The following is a 15,348-nucleotide window of genomic DNA, read 5'->3' as shown; positions in this document are numbered from 1 at the left end:
GTCACTATACATGATTATTGCTATTTATCATAATAGTTTGCAAATTGTGCATGTTTACACTATTTACAACCTGTAGGCTTATTTATGTCCTGATAATTATGTGAGATATTAACAACTGTTGTCATGATAATCGCATAACATACTACAAGCAAGCGTAACAACATACAACATAGACCGCAAACAAGTTTACAAATAAGAGATTTACTTACTAGTCCATCAACAAGATCGCCAGATTAGCATCTCTGTTGCATCCAGTGCTGTCTTTTAGCTCACGCCAACGAATAAAAACCTTACCGAGTGAGACTCTTGTCCGGTTCCTAACACGGTCAGATTCTCTTTTCCTACTCTCTTCCAAACGTGCTTTCTTAACTTTTAAATCGTTTAGCCTCATGTCTCAAATTTGCGCGTGCGGTTGTTGTTATAGGCTTGATCGACTTCATGTGGCGCTGCAAGAAACAACAGCCGGATGACGTCAAAGTCCCGTCTCGGATCATTCTCGCGGTACTTTGACGTCATCCGGCGGTCGGTCCTTGCAGCACCGCACAAAGTCGAACAAGCCTAACGTGTGTGACGTCGTTGCCGTAAAGCAAGTCGTGATTCTTGCGTGATTTGTCAGAGGCGGTTCTCTCAAGCTTGCATTGCTGGTTTTTCTAGCGGCGTCCTCCCTGAGCCCTACCATGACTTTGTTTATCACAGAAAAAACTTTGAAACTGTTATATTAAGGTAAAATAACTGCATATTGTGTCTTTAATTGTGTCTGTTAACAGTCCTGAAAAAAATAGTATAACAGATCCAGAGACTTATGTTTTATAATAAAAATGAGAATAGTAATGTTGTTTGAATTCTAGATGGGCTATTGCAAGCCATAAACTGAGTGTTGATGATTTTTCAGGTAACTTTACCCTTTCAATTTAAATTACTGATTGCTTTTAACAACTTTTATCTGTAACTAAGATCATTGAAGTTGCCAAGCTCAGCACCGAAGAGGCCATTATATTTCATTAAGTGCATACATAAGACATGGCTAAAAACTTTTATACTGTGAATTCGAACATTGAAAAAAAGGCAAGGGCAAGTGTTGCTCAGATTTTGAAGTCTGCAAACTCCAGGGTTTCCCGCAGCATATTTCAGTTAAGGCGGCCAACCTAAGCTTGGAAACCCTACCGCCTTAACTAGGTTGTCCAAAAAAATAAATAATAATAATAATTCGCTGCACAAAAGGCCGTCAAGTGCATCTCTGTGAATAGCGTGTAAGCGCATCACACCGGAAGCGGTGACGCGCGCCACACGGCCGAAATGAGAAAGACGTGGTCTGGACCGTCAATGTCTGGAGGATAACTAGCCAGTTGATAAAACATCTCGGAGAATAGCATAGACGCGCTTCACACCGCGAGCGTGCACACGCACCACACGGCCGAAATGAGATAAGACGTGGACCGTAATGTCTGGAGGATAGCCAGTTGATAAAACGCGTGTCCGTGAGAGCTGTAAGTAGAGTCATGTTTTGGGTTTATTTAAGCCTGTTATTGTATTAGTCTATAGTTCTTGCAATTTTAAAGTATGTTAGCAGGTGATTTTGTTGTTTGAGCAACCTGCTAGCTAGGTTTCATGCGCCTGTTGATTCGATATAATTGTTGAGCGCTCTTGCTTACTTTATTTATGTGCATTATTTACATGCTACAGTAGTTAAGACTTCTTTAAGATAATGTAATTAATAGTGGGAAATAATCAGTTTTGACCATTTTACCATTTTTGTGCATCTATCTTAGTTCGGCAGACCTTCTACAACTTCTGCTTTAGTTTGTGTTTATTAACCCTTTAGTTTCACTTCATCATGCAGCTATTCCCGTTAGAGGTAAAAACATTTAATTTATTAATAATTTAGTGTGTTCATTTTTTGTCATAGTTTCTTCAAAATTAAGTTTTATTTGAGTGTTTTAAAAATCAATATTTTATTTATTTATTTTATTAAAATAATTTAATTTTCATCATGACGCATACGCCCCACCACATTGATTGCCACACCCCCTGCACCGACCACCCACCCAACCCTACCACCTTAACTAACAAATTTTCTGCAGGAAACCCTGTATTCATAATTCTAAAACTAGTAATGACACAACTCATAATCAACAGTGTGAAACTGTGAAAACTAGTGAAGCCCTAATCCACCCTAATTTGTATACTCTGTTCTGTGTCTTCTGAACAGATATTAGGGATGGGCATTCGATTAAGTTTTCTTTGTCGATCGTCGGGAGAATTAACGATCGATTAATCATTAATATTTTTATAATAAAATTTGTTATTTAACTTTTATACTTAAAAAATGCAATGAATACAAATATACAGCGTGTTTTTCCTCGATGAGACCTTTATTACAATATCAACTTGTGGCAGACAGTTAAACTATGTTTCAAACATATATGTTCGTGCATGTGCGGTGCTCTAAAGCAGCGGAACCTGCAGCTGCGAGCCAGCGTTCTTAAATAGAGACCTCATTATTAGTTCCAAAATAAAAAACAGATTCATGTTTAACATTAAATTAAACAAAAAACATAATACTTAGATCTGAAAGGTTTTGTCAAAATGTAACTCAAAATTATTCACGCCAGAAGAAAGTGCAAGATATTAGGCATCTTAACATTAGGCTATAACAAATTAGGCTACTTAAAGCCTCGTGAAAATAACTTAACTCGCATAAAACTTCTGCACCAGTCTACTGATTTTTTTTGAGAAATAAAAGCATGTTTTGGGGTCAGACGCGACCGCAATCCATGGTGACCGTCAGTCCAGCCGCCGACGAAAACAGCCGCTCCGAGGAGACTGACCAGGATGCACAGGTACCTCCTCAGCGCTAACTTATTCCGCATACAGAGTATGTGTGAAACAGCGTGCGTTTTGTGAGCCCCATTTACCATTGTATAATTATACTAACATAGTCTTTTAGTTTTTATTTGTTGTAAAACATCAGTAGACATTTACTATGGTCTCCAACTCCACAATATACCATAACCATGGTAGTAAAATTGCGGAAATACAAATCGTTTTTAATCTGCAAAAAAAAAAAACATTTTCACAATGATAAAATCATGGCAAATTTTTCTAAGGTAGTAATTACAAAATTATATATGTTTGAAAGACGGAGATGCGCACCTGTCAATCTATTACATAACAGAGCGAGGGTAAGGCCGGTGACACACTGGATGCGTGGCGTATCTGTTGCATGTCAGTTGCGTTGCGGCTGCGTCGCGTTTTCTGTGTCTGTACATACCAGAAGCCTGCCTGACGCAGCGCTGGCGCGCTGCTGTTGCTATAGGTGACGTATATTTTGCCTGGAAACGCTTCCAACACGCTTGCGTCTCGCGTGAAAAATAGGCGTCGGTTCTATTTCTAGCAAGCACGCGTTTTCCGCGCGGCTCGAGCCGCGCCTGAGACGCGCGTCTCATGCAGGCAGTCTGCAAGCTCTAACCTGTTAACATGGGAGCCTAAATAAAAACGGACACGCCACGCAGCTGAGACGCTCACGCCACGCATCCAGTGTGTCACCGGCCTAAGGGTAGACTTGCAAAGTTACTCTGCTTATTTTTATTTATGATATATGTGGAGATAAATAAAGCATTGCAAAACTGCTGATTTGATCCATTCAGATCCTGACCACCAGGCTAGAGATTTTAAACATCCTTAATACACACTTACTAGTCTGTCAAATAATATCTAAAATATATTGTTTTGTAAAAAAAATTATGCTTTGTTCTATTGTTTATGCGGAAAAATGTTCACAGAAAGTGTCAATCACATGAACGTTTTATATGCAGAATAAGCGGTCAGCAGCTACTGCAACGAGTGCTTAAGGAATTCGCCGCACACATACGCAAACGCACTGCATACGGAGTATTTGTGAAACAGGAGTAAAATAAAAAAATGCATTTGATTAATTGATAACAAATTACGAAATCGACGAAATTCTTAACAATCAATTATCGATCGTCGATTAATTATGCCCATCCCTAACAGATATTAAAGCGAGTTAACTTGTGTAATACCTCTGAAAAGAGGGGGAAGAAAACTCATAAAGACGCTGAAGTTTCCCCACTGCGAACTTTATGTGTAATCATTTTCATAGCAATTGACAATAAACTTTACAAAACAGCATCAATTGTCTTTTCCTTTAACACATTTTTACATAAACTTTAAATACTCAAATAACCGTTTATACAGCAGATAATTAAGCAATATCGCTCGAGTAGGAGTGTGATATAGCTCTATATCATCCCGGCTGTTATTCGGCCTGCGGCACGCGGCCGCTGGCCGTGGCCCGGAGGCAATCACAGCCGTGATGATACAGAGCTACACCACACGACTCCAAGAGCGACATTGCTTTTATACAACAGTTCGACGGCACACGTTTGAAAAACGAAAACTAGAAAACAACAACGGAGTTATTTTAAAAGCCTCTTTGTTTGAGAACAACTACTTCCGCCACGGATTTGAGGGCGGCCAGAATGACAGGTAAAACTTTCGGCTGCTTTGAAGCTCATAACAACTCAATGGACGGAAAAGCCGTTACTTTATATTACCGTTTCTTGGTCACAAAGTGTAGTTTTAAGATTAGTTCAGTCGAGAATGTATATGTATTATATTTAAATCTGCAGTCGATTAGTAAAGATAGCGCCTGTTTGAACGTTTGCTTAGTGAGATTCGGTACGAATGAGAACCAAAGCATGAGCGGACATCAGTGTTCACTCGCCCCGCTGACCACCGCCCTCTCTGGGCTACATCTATGACAGAGATACCATGGCTCTCATGTTGGCCTTGTTTGTTTATGATCGTCAAAATGAGATCAAATTAGCAGTATTTGGTGTCATGATCAAACTATTACTTGTTTTTTAATTCATATTTAGTGTCTTTTGTGTTGTTATTGTTTTGGCGCGAGGTAAAAGTTAATAAAACAACTTGTATAACGTTACTATTGCTTTCTCATTTATTCTTAACGCGATACGAGCACTCGATTATTATTATTAAACTTTGTTCTTGTCAGTACTATATAAAACGGTGTTTTATAAGTGTCAGAGAGATGTTTTTGCATGCTGCTTATAAATATACCAGTGGCGATATCTCATAACATGTTTTAATAGTCAGGTCACGATAAAGTAAATGATCAATGTCCACATTTAAAAGCTGCGGTGCTTACCTGCAGTTCCACGGTGTTTTCGCGTTCTGATAAGAAATATAGCTCCAGAAAAAAAAACGAGTGTTTATATTCCTCTTTCCAAGTGTTAATCGTCCACACGATGTGACAAGACATTAATCCCATTAACTTTAAAGTAGCAACCAAAAGCGCTGATCGTTGACGGAATAACTTCCGATTGGGGATTCACAGACTGATTTATGAGCTAGTAAACTTATGAGACAAACGGAGAGTGATTCAAAACAGGGCGTCTGTGTTTTTCCATTCAGAGATGAGCCTGCTTAGGACCTCCATTCACTAGGTGGCGGAATGATACGAAAGGTGAAGCGGTTACAGTGCCGATATCAGCACAATATTGCATAGGTCTTAGCCAATCAGATTCGAGAACCAGAAAGAACTGTTGTATAATAATTAATACAGCTTTCTAGAAATATCTGATACAGACAGTTCAAAATCACATGTAGGTACTCTTTAAATAACTCTCATCTGAACATACATCAGTATCTTAAACTGTAATGCACTTTTCACATTCTTCAATATATTTCACATTTTTCTCAGTAAATTAACCAGTCAATACTAAATAAACAGAAGTAAACATTAAATGCAATACGCGAAAATGCATTAAGACTCTCAATATGTGACCACGTGTTGTTATCTGGGCCTTACGCCATCTCACGCCTGACCTCGAGCATCTCTAAACTAGTACACATTTAAACATTTTCCCCAAAACACAATCAGTATCATCTTAACATATACTTTTAAACTTCGTTTTAACATCATATTTAATGTTGGTAACATTTTATTATTTGGATTAATACCTGAAACGAGGGAGAAGAAAACTCATAAAGACGCTGAAGTTTCCCCACTGCAAACTTTATGTGTAAGGGCCGATTCACACCGGCTGCGTGGCGTATCTGTTGAGTGTCAGTTGCGTGTCGGCCGTGCGCGTTTTCTGTGCCTGTACATACCAGAAGCGTGCCTTACGCAGCCCTAACGCGCTGCTGTTGCTATAGGTGACATATATTTTTCCTGGAAACGCTTCCAAGACGCTTGCCTGTGACGTGAAAAATAGGCGTCAGTCCTATTCCTAGCATGCACGCGTTTTCGGCGCGGCTCGAGCCACGCCTGAGACGTGCGTGTCATGCAGGCGGTGTGAACTGTCAAACCTGCTAACATAGGAGCCTAAATAAAAACGGACACGCCACGCAGCTGAGACGCACACGCCACGCAGCCGGTGTGAATCGGCCCTAATGAAGGAACCCCACGAGTTCTCCCCCAATGAAGTGAATCAGGCAATCGCCCCCTGCGATTGAGTAGGCAAAAGTAATCGATCGAACGCCTTATTGTACCCAACTCATAAATCTAATAGGACACAGATGAACTAAAATAACAAACAAATTACATCGTTAGATTTTATAAACAGTTACGCTTCACAGAATGATGACTTATAAACAGATACTTCACAGAATAATGACTTAATAATTTCAATGTAACACATATTTCAATAGATAACAGTATATATGAATTATAAATATATCCACACCATATGTTACGTATTTTCACTGTTTCACAGATTAATGAATATTTCTATGTAAATAAATACACATTTCAATTATTTTCACTGCTTCACAGATTAATGAATATTTCTATGTAAATACACATTTCAATTATTTTCACTGCTTCACAGATTAACAAATATTTCTTTGTAAATACACATTTCAATTATTTTCACTGCTTCACAGATTAATTAATATTTATTTGTAAATACATATGATTAATAAACATTTCTTTGTAAATACATATTTCAATCTACCACACTTGCCTTTAAAGGCTTTTAAGACGTATTTCAAATTTGTGGACTTGTGCAATTTTTACACAAGCAGTTTTTTATATTCAAAGTTTATTTTAAAACTGGTGTTTTAACTTGTGCAATGTTATTTTTTAAAAGTCTTTTAATGTGTTTCTTTACACCTGTGCAGTGTGCATATTTTATAAATAAATATGTTCTTAATATTTTCTGGTCTTTGTTTATATAATTTGCAACAATATGGGATAAATATAAAAAATTTTTCTTTCCATTTTATTCAAAAGTTAGTATAGATATACATTTTGTATTGACTTTAGCATTTTCTTTCATATAAACAAATTTGCAACAATATGGGATAAATATAAAAATGTTTTCTTTCCATTTTATTTAAAAGTTAGTATAGATATACATTTTTTTATTTACTTTGTGTTTATATGAAAGAAAATGTTAAAGTTATTACATGGGTTATTTAAGAAACATCAATACAAGTAGTCATAATGATTTTATTATAATAACATGGCAAGGTTGAATTGCGCCAGCTCCGGCGGGAAGTGCGTATTAGTGACGGCCCGATTCTGGGTTGATTACGGCAATGCCTGCAAGCTAACGGCTGCCGCATCTGGGCCAGTTGATTTGGGTCGTGGCAGTGAGTAAACTGCCATCCGGCACGAGTGCGTCAGACGGGTAAGTCTCCGGCAGGTGAGAATCTAACCGGAACTGGCCTGAGTGTATTTTGCTATCTGGATAGTGTGTAATGTTGTTATAATAGCATAAATAATACCTGCAATATTATAAAGCTTAAAGTTCAATACAAAGCGATATATGTTCTTTAACAGAATTCACTTTTCAAAACCATGCAGAGAACGGACGGTCTGGACTACAGCCCTCTACTTCCTGATTCAATGACATCAAAATAAGAGTGTTTGACCAAACTCTGCCAACAGGAATACGTCAGTCGCCAGCTAGGCTCAATGACTCTGGCTAAGCTAAGCTGCTGTCGAATCACAACGCACTAAACAAACTACACAGTCAGAACTCGTTACGTATTTCTGAAGGAGGGACTTCATAGAACAAGGAAGACATCAGCCACAAAACATAAACACATGTTAGTTATATTGCACACCTTTAGCACAATCATAGCTTTGAAAACACAGGAAAAAACAAACAAATACATTTCAAGTTTACTTGTGGGCCACGTAGTTCAACTATCTGAATTTACTAAGTAATGTTCCATGTCTTTCAACTGCACTACAAAAACATGAAGAACTACATAATAAAACACAACATTTCACCTCTTTGTAAAAACATTTCTTTTAACTCAACCAGGAAACATGTAGTCTGAACAGTGGCATCAGCTGTTCATCAGCTGACTGCTCATCCGAGGGGGGCTAATTCAAAATAAGTTTTTGGAGTGTCACATGTGTGGTTCCCTTTTCCAAAATATGTGTTCTGCCTGTTGAGAGATCCTGTGTCCATCACGTGTTTTGTCAAAATAAGTGCCACTGCACACGCGTCAAAATCGTTTATAATAAAAGAGACGCTCATGTTCACAACATACACGCAAGGCACTCCCTTAAAGAGCCCCAATTATGCTAATAAATTGGCACGTTAGCACGTTATTGCAATATCCCATAGTACATACATGTTATTAAAACTTGAACTAATGCACTGTGAGTCTTATAAATTGCTTACATACCTCACCGATTTCCCACTGTCTGAAAAACGCTCGGTTTAGTTCCTGTCTCCGCCTCCCAAAATGTCTAGTGTAATCGGATTGGTCAGATGACTACTCAACTGTTATTGGTCAGCTGGGTTCGTCGTGTGTTTGAAAGGTTACGCCCCCGACTACGTGTGGGTTGACACATGGTTCTGACTGAGAGTCACAGCCTCAGAGGCAACGTAAACAAGCGTTATATTTCTCTATAAACGATGGTGTCTGTACTGCCTTACCACTTCGAGCTCGATCCAGAGAGTTCAGAAGGCCGTTACGATATAAACGATCTCCGTCAATGAATGCGATTGGATTTAACTTTTTTAGGTGTCCTTAGCTCTGCCAGAATGCTAAACGAAGACGAAAATGTGTTGCAAAAACATCCAAAAGGTAATTATAACGTACCACATAACTATATGGAAACACCAAATGTAGCACATAGAAAGTATTTGTTGAAATGATTATTAAACGATTTCACTTGGTAATTTCTACATTATTTTACTATAGTAAAATGTATTATAAGACTGCTTACATACTATATTACTGTGCAAACTATATGGAAACACCAAATGTAGCACATAGAAAGTATTTGTTGAAATGATTATTAAACGATTTCACTTGGTAACTTCTACATTATTTTACTATAGTAAACTTTATTATAAGACTGCTTACATACTATTTTATTGTGCAAACTATATGGAAACACCAAATGTAGCACAAAAAAAGTATTCATTGCAATGAATGTTAGTTCTACATTATTTTACTATGGTAAACTTTATTATGAAAGAGCTTACTTATAAGTGCTATGTTTTACTTATTAGGTTTTAAGGAGAATGCAAAAGGTTCCAGGGCCTCTTACCTGCGTGATTCATCATCCAGGTTTTGCACAAATTGTCTAAATCCCTACACACAGAACATTTATTGTACCGACTATAAGCCTTTGAGGTTCAGGACTAGAGTAAGTTTTATTACATTTTTAAACCAATAACACTAAAGTATTATTATAGTAACAAAGTACCCAAAAGAACAAAAGATGTAACTTTAAAGAAAATATAGTAGTCAGTCAAAAGTTTTTTTTTATTTATTACAAATATATATTTAAATGTTAAACAATATACAAATAAACATACTTTAGTAACCATATTGTGCTCTTCTCTCAAAAATTGTTCAATTCATTTCTTACAGCTATCTATTCAGATAAATGGCATATCAAAGCTTTGTCAGCTGGTGCTATTTAAGACGACACTTTAGGGTTATCATCCTGTCGTGTGTTGTTCTCCAGATATGCTTGGAGCTTCCTGATCGGAATGTTGGCTTCCGACGACCCCTGCACTGAAGATGGCATGCAATCACGTCCTCCTTTGAAGGTCTCTCAAACTGTGATGCCAGGTCCATTGGAATCGGGGTTTCCTTCAGCTTATCTTCAAATACCTCATCAAACACAAGCCTGATCACATCATCCACATAACTGTACAAATATTGCACTCAATAAATCTTTTGTTTTGATCATTTATTTCCCTGCTTCATACAGTAAGTTTTTAATTATGAATGTATTTGAAATAAAACTTTACTGCTTACAGTATGTCAGTTGTGTGTTTTGGGAACATAGCCTTGTACTTTCCCTCTCCTGCTTTTGTTACGGCTTGGTGACATTGTAATGGACGGCTGTAAGGTATAACCTGTAAAAATATAAATAAGCAATACATTTATTTTAAAAGTAAACACTACCGTACTTTATTTTAAGACAGTTACTAAAATACTTAAATACCTGCACAGCATTCCAATAAATGGGAAAGTCACATTTTTTGCTGCAAATCTGAAATCTCAGGCTACGGACGGCAAAGGCATCCACTGATGATGGTGATTGAAACATTGTGAAACGATGCTACTGCCTGGGTTCCTATGATTATGCAGAGAAAAAAACTTTGTCATCATCAGTTATACATTTAAGACTGGTAGTGGTTTCACTAGCTAAATACATCATATGTGTTACACACCTTTGCTCCATATATGCCAGTCTGACTCCTTGTACTGTGTGTAATGATGTTGCATGTTTGCATACAGTGTAGAAGGATGTGTCCAGCTGCGAATCTAGGATATACACAAATAAAACAAACATGTATTCAGTCAAAAAGACATATTATAACAATAGAGTACAACGATTATAAATCGTTAGACTATTCATTAAAACGTTAATGTATTACATGGCCCAACATTAGCAACACACATTACGTGTTTACTTCGTTTCAAAATCTAAGAAAGCTTCAAGTAAAAACAACAGTAAAATACATATAACGTTAAACAAATCATCTGTACTTTGAGTTTTATCATGAGAACAAACTTTACCGGTAACAGTTTAGCTGGAACAGCTTAGCAAGTTTGTAAACATGTCTAAATAAACATCGATAAAACGATAGTCTGCATAATTCAACATACACGTGTGTAAATATGGTACGAAATATGTTTATGAAATACATTATTACAACACAAAACAATTAGCTTGCAAGCTTAGCTCTAAGTTACATATAGATCTATATCTGAGCTCTACAAGCACATAATGTTAAGCTCCGGTTACCGGTAACGTAACTTACAGTAAAGGCAAATAATAAACATGAATACTTACAGCCTGTGATCCAGAAGTGCACGGTAATCCAACTTTCAGGAGGAGACGTCGCGCAGCTTCGGTTCATGAGAAGCAGTTATTGTGAAAACTCCGTGAACAACTTCTGACTGGATTTTTCCGGAACCGTATTAAACATGATGTCCTCTGTGTAAGTCCATAAAGTGCTATTTTGCCCTTGCATCTAAAGAGACAGCGTCTACTCGAGAGATTTAATCGCTTAAATGATGAAACAAGAGTTTGCAAACAGGGTCAAAGCAGGGACTCCCAACCTCCGCCATTTTAGCTCTCTTCTGACTCAGCGCTCTCCACCCCCGTCTTTGAGGGCGTACCCAAGCGAAGCAGAGAGGGCTGAACTATGATAATGTTGGTCTTCTCTACGTCACTAATCCCAGGAAGTAAACTGTTGCCTACAATCCGAGTGTTTTTTGTAGTCCTCGAACGTTAGAGACGATAACTCGCGTCATCGTTTTCTTTGAGGTATGTACTTTTTGAATATCGTTAGCATGTACTAATACACACTTACACACAAAAGGATGTTTAAAAACGTGTATCTCATAATAGGTGCTCTTTAACAGTAAACTCTGATTACGCATGAGATAGACGTGTCTGCAGCAGGCACTTATTGTCACTCTGTAACAGCTCTGTTCCATGGTTGTGAGCGCTGAATTGCTGTCTGGATGCAACCTCCCAATGCATGGTGAAATCTTTCAACAGCACCGTTGAAAAATGTTGAACATATATTTTTCATACAGATATTGTTTTCGACTCGGTGTGTGTGTTAAATCTAGGGCTGTCCTCGACTAAGGATTTACATATTCGAATCAGAATTGTCGAATCCTTTCATAGTCGACCGATAGTCGAATCATCTATGTGTGTGTGCATGGGTTGGGAGGGGGTCAGACCAGGTACAAATTGATAACTTTTATTTTCTTTCGCAAGCAGCCAACATAAACAAGTTTCTGATTAAGTGACCAAAACTGTCTTTCAAGTGACAAACGAAGACAAAACTGACGATGCATTTATATATTTTTAAGGTAAAATGTATGGCAACATTTGTTTAATTATTCCTCATAACATTTTAAAGCCACGATCTACAGAACATCAAACAAAAAACATTTTGACAACTAAACCTAAAAATATAACAAAGGTGATCCTGCCTTGGAAACCTCGGCTAATTCAGTGTTTTTATTTAATTTGGAGATTAAGCGCGTCAAAGCAGCATGACCAAAAAAACGACAAATGAGAAATGACAAATAATTTGTGATTGTTACTGCAAATTATAAAAACTAAGCTTTATATACAATTCATAAAAACACAGAAATTAATGATTTTATAGACACTACGCGTTATTATTTAGCACAGAAATACCTGCTTGCTTTCACTTTGATCATCTCCATTCACTTTAGATACAGAAACAACTGATGATATCATTTATTTCAGGAATCTCTTTTCTATCATTTGAAAGTGAACACCGACGCGAATATTAAATCACAAGAAAGACAGTCGTGTCAGGCATAAATATAGGTTCGGTGCAGATATTTTCCGTTTCATCACCGAAATTTAAAGAAACTGCTTACCTGTTTTGTAGTTTAACTTTTGACAAGATAACCACTATGTTCTAAATACATTTTAAAAACTTATACCCGTCGAAAACATCAGTTTTTTAATGTTTAGTTGGATGAACTTCTAAATATGAGACGAAGCGCACCTAGCACGTTCGGCTAAATTGCATGCGCAAACATTTCCAGAACGCAATAGCACAACATCGATAGAACGAAAAACAATCCAAAATGTACAGACTTAAATTAGATCAGAATTTACGTTTATAATAAATACATTTTTTTAATAAAATAAGGTCAGAAGTAACAAAGTGCAGAACAAATCTGCAAAATGCATGAAGAGCACGGACACAAAACACAAGCCAAATAGATAAATCAGATAACCCAGAGTGATTTATAAATAAAATAAAATAAAATAAAGAAATTATTAAAAGAATGAACGTATAGCCAAAATTGCCAGCTTTTTCTTTAAATGTAAAAACAAAGAGGCAATGGTTTATTAACCTCTTATGGACGTGTAGCCCGGTCACAGGGGTTGCTGGATTTATTAACGCATTTTAAAAATATTTATTGAAAGCTGATACTTCACATATTTGCAGAATTATAATAATATGCTGTATATTAATATATTGGGAGAAAGCTGTTATGTGAAATCAGATAATGTGTGCACCCATATGGCCAAAATTAAAGGATCCTCATTTCATAACACATCTGCGACAATTCGACTGTGAGATTGGTAGTCGAATCAGGCTTCTCCTATCGATGCATCGAATCTTCGACTATTCGGGGTCACCCCTAATTAAATCTATTGTATTACAGTGATTTTAAGGTATGGGTGCGCTGATTTATGCTTTTGAACCCTCAAAAATATATGCTGTCATTTTTTCTCAGATTCCAACAAATCATACATTTTTATAGTGTTTTTAATAGAGAATATAAATAAATATAAATAAAATGTGCTCATTCCGACTTATTTTGCCATCATGGGTCACATTTAATTTTATGCACCCATTGTATGATGAGTTTGCCCTTGGGTCAAAGATTTAGAATGCCAATGTTTCTTAAAATTAGGCAAATCCTTTGTACCACAATAGTGAAATGTTTGAATGATAAATTCTTTCAAAAACTTGTTTTTTGTTGTTATATTGTATTGTATTGTTTAGTAAATGTGAAAAACGGCATGCTTGACGTTATAAATATGACGCTTGAATTTCCCAAAAGGGATAATAAAGGTACTAACAACTGCATTAATTTGAACCTTTAAGCTTTTTCAAGACACATTTAAGCAGGTGGGGGATAGACAAACCCAGAACTCCCACACTGTTGTCTGCCACTGACAAACGACCAGTGATGGTAATAACGGCGTTAAAAATAAACTGCATTACTAACGGCGTTATTTTTTTCAGTAACGAGTAATAAAATAAATTACTGTTTCCCCGTTATAATGCCGTTACCGTTACTGATAATAAATGCTGCGCGTTACTATAATTAATCTCACTAAAGCGATTTTCACCAGAGTAGGTTCTCTCATCCAGACAGGCAATGTTTGTCTCTAGTGTGTTTGTGTTGGGGGCTGAGAGACACATAACTGATGATGATTGGTGTGTGTGTTAAAGGGGGTGGGACAACCACATAACCGATGTTGATTGGCTTAATTTCCATCATTAGCCAACCAGAGGCAGGCAGAGTTCATGCATGAACACATGCACAGTCCGGGAAGTGCAGTGCAGTGTTGCCAACTTCGTGACATTGTCACTAGATTTAGCAACTTTCTAAACCCCATTAGCGACTTTATTTACAAAAAGCGACTAGGACAAATCTAGCGATCTTTTCTGGCGTGGTTGGAGACTGACGCGAGAGCATGTAACGCTCTTTCTCCTCAACGAGCAGCGGGTACTGCTGCTAGACACTGACAGGCAGCCCGGTCCTCGCGCTGCAGTTTTTGAGTCCCACACCCGCAACGACAGCGCAATGACAAGTACAACAAACTCAAAGGTAGCAGTCGCAAACACAAACTATAATAAGCACTACTTTTCCATTGTTGTGGTGAAACACAAGAATGTTTATGTAATGTGCAACTTATGCAGAGTAAGAAAGAGCCTCTTCTCGTCTGTAATTCTGATCTAATAAAGCATCCCACTAGAGATGCGCGGATGGGCTATTATTTCATCCGCAACCGCATCACAAAACTCTGATGATTCCTTCCGCCATCCATCCGCACCAACGTTTCTAACCAGATTTCAAAACCGCACCCGCCCGCCATCCGCTGACTGGGCGATGCAAGGCGCTGCTGATGACAGCCGCGAGACTAGAAAGCTCTAGATTATCAGCAGTGAACTCAGTCTCCGATTGGCGCACATGGGACAAAATTAAACGCACAAATGACATAGTCTGCACTGGTGTCATCCTGTTTTACCACTTTGTAAAACTTATTAAATAAAAGTGTATTAGAAAACTTTT

The 15,348-nt window shown here is 37.5% G+C and overlaps 2 long non-coding RNA genes across 3 annotated transcripts; one reads left to right on the top strand and one right to left on the bottom strand.

Annotated features, from left to right (window-relative positions):
• The first annotated feature begins 8,568 nt into the window (after positions 1 to 8,568).
• Positions 8,569 to 10,130, top strand: LOC141367248 (uncharacterized). The gene is made up of 3 exons (XR_012371527.1): positions 8,569 to 9,096; positions 9,528 to 9,664; positions 9,989 to 10,130. It is a non-coding gene; the product is annotated as an uncharacterized lncRNA (long non-coding RNA).
• Positions 9,765 to 11,904, bottom strand: LOC129423696 (uncharacterized). Of its 2 annotated transcripts, none has more exons than XR_012371525.1 (5): positions 11,330 to 11,904; positions 10,704 to 10,797; positions 10,475 to 10,606; positions 10,285 to 10,385; positions 9,765 to 10,174 (listed from the first exon to the last, which is right to left on the bottom strand). It is a non-coding gene; the product is annotated as an uncharacterized lncRNA (long non-coding RNA). The 2 variants fall into 2 exon arrangements; XR_012371526.1 differs by having other exon boundaries at positions 10,285 to 10,371.
• Between the last annotated feature and the right edge of the window lie 3,444 nt (positions 11,905 to 15,348).

The sequence above is a fragment of the Misgurnus anguillicaudatus genome, chromosome 2 (genome assembly GCF_027580225.2).
Source record: "Misgurnus anguillicaudatus chromosome 2, ASM2758022v2, whole genome shotgun sequence".
NCBI classification, from domain to species: domain Eukaryota; kingdom Metazoa; phylum Chordata; class Actinopteri; order Cypriniformes; family Cobitidae; genus Misgurnus; species Misgurnus anguillicaudatus.
Note: the sequence above shows the minus strand (reverse complement) of the source record. Positions and strands in the feature narration are given on the sequence as shown.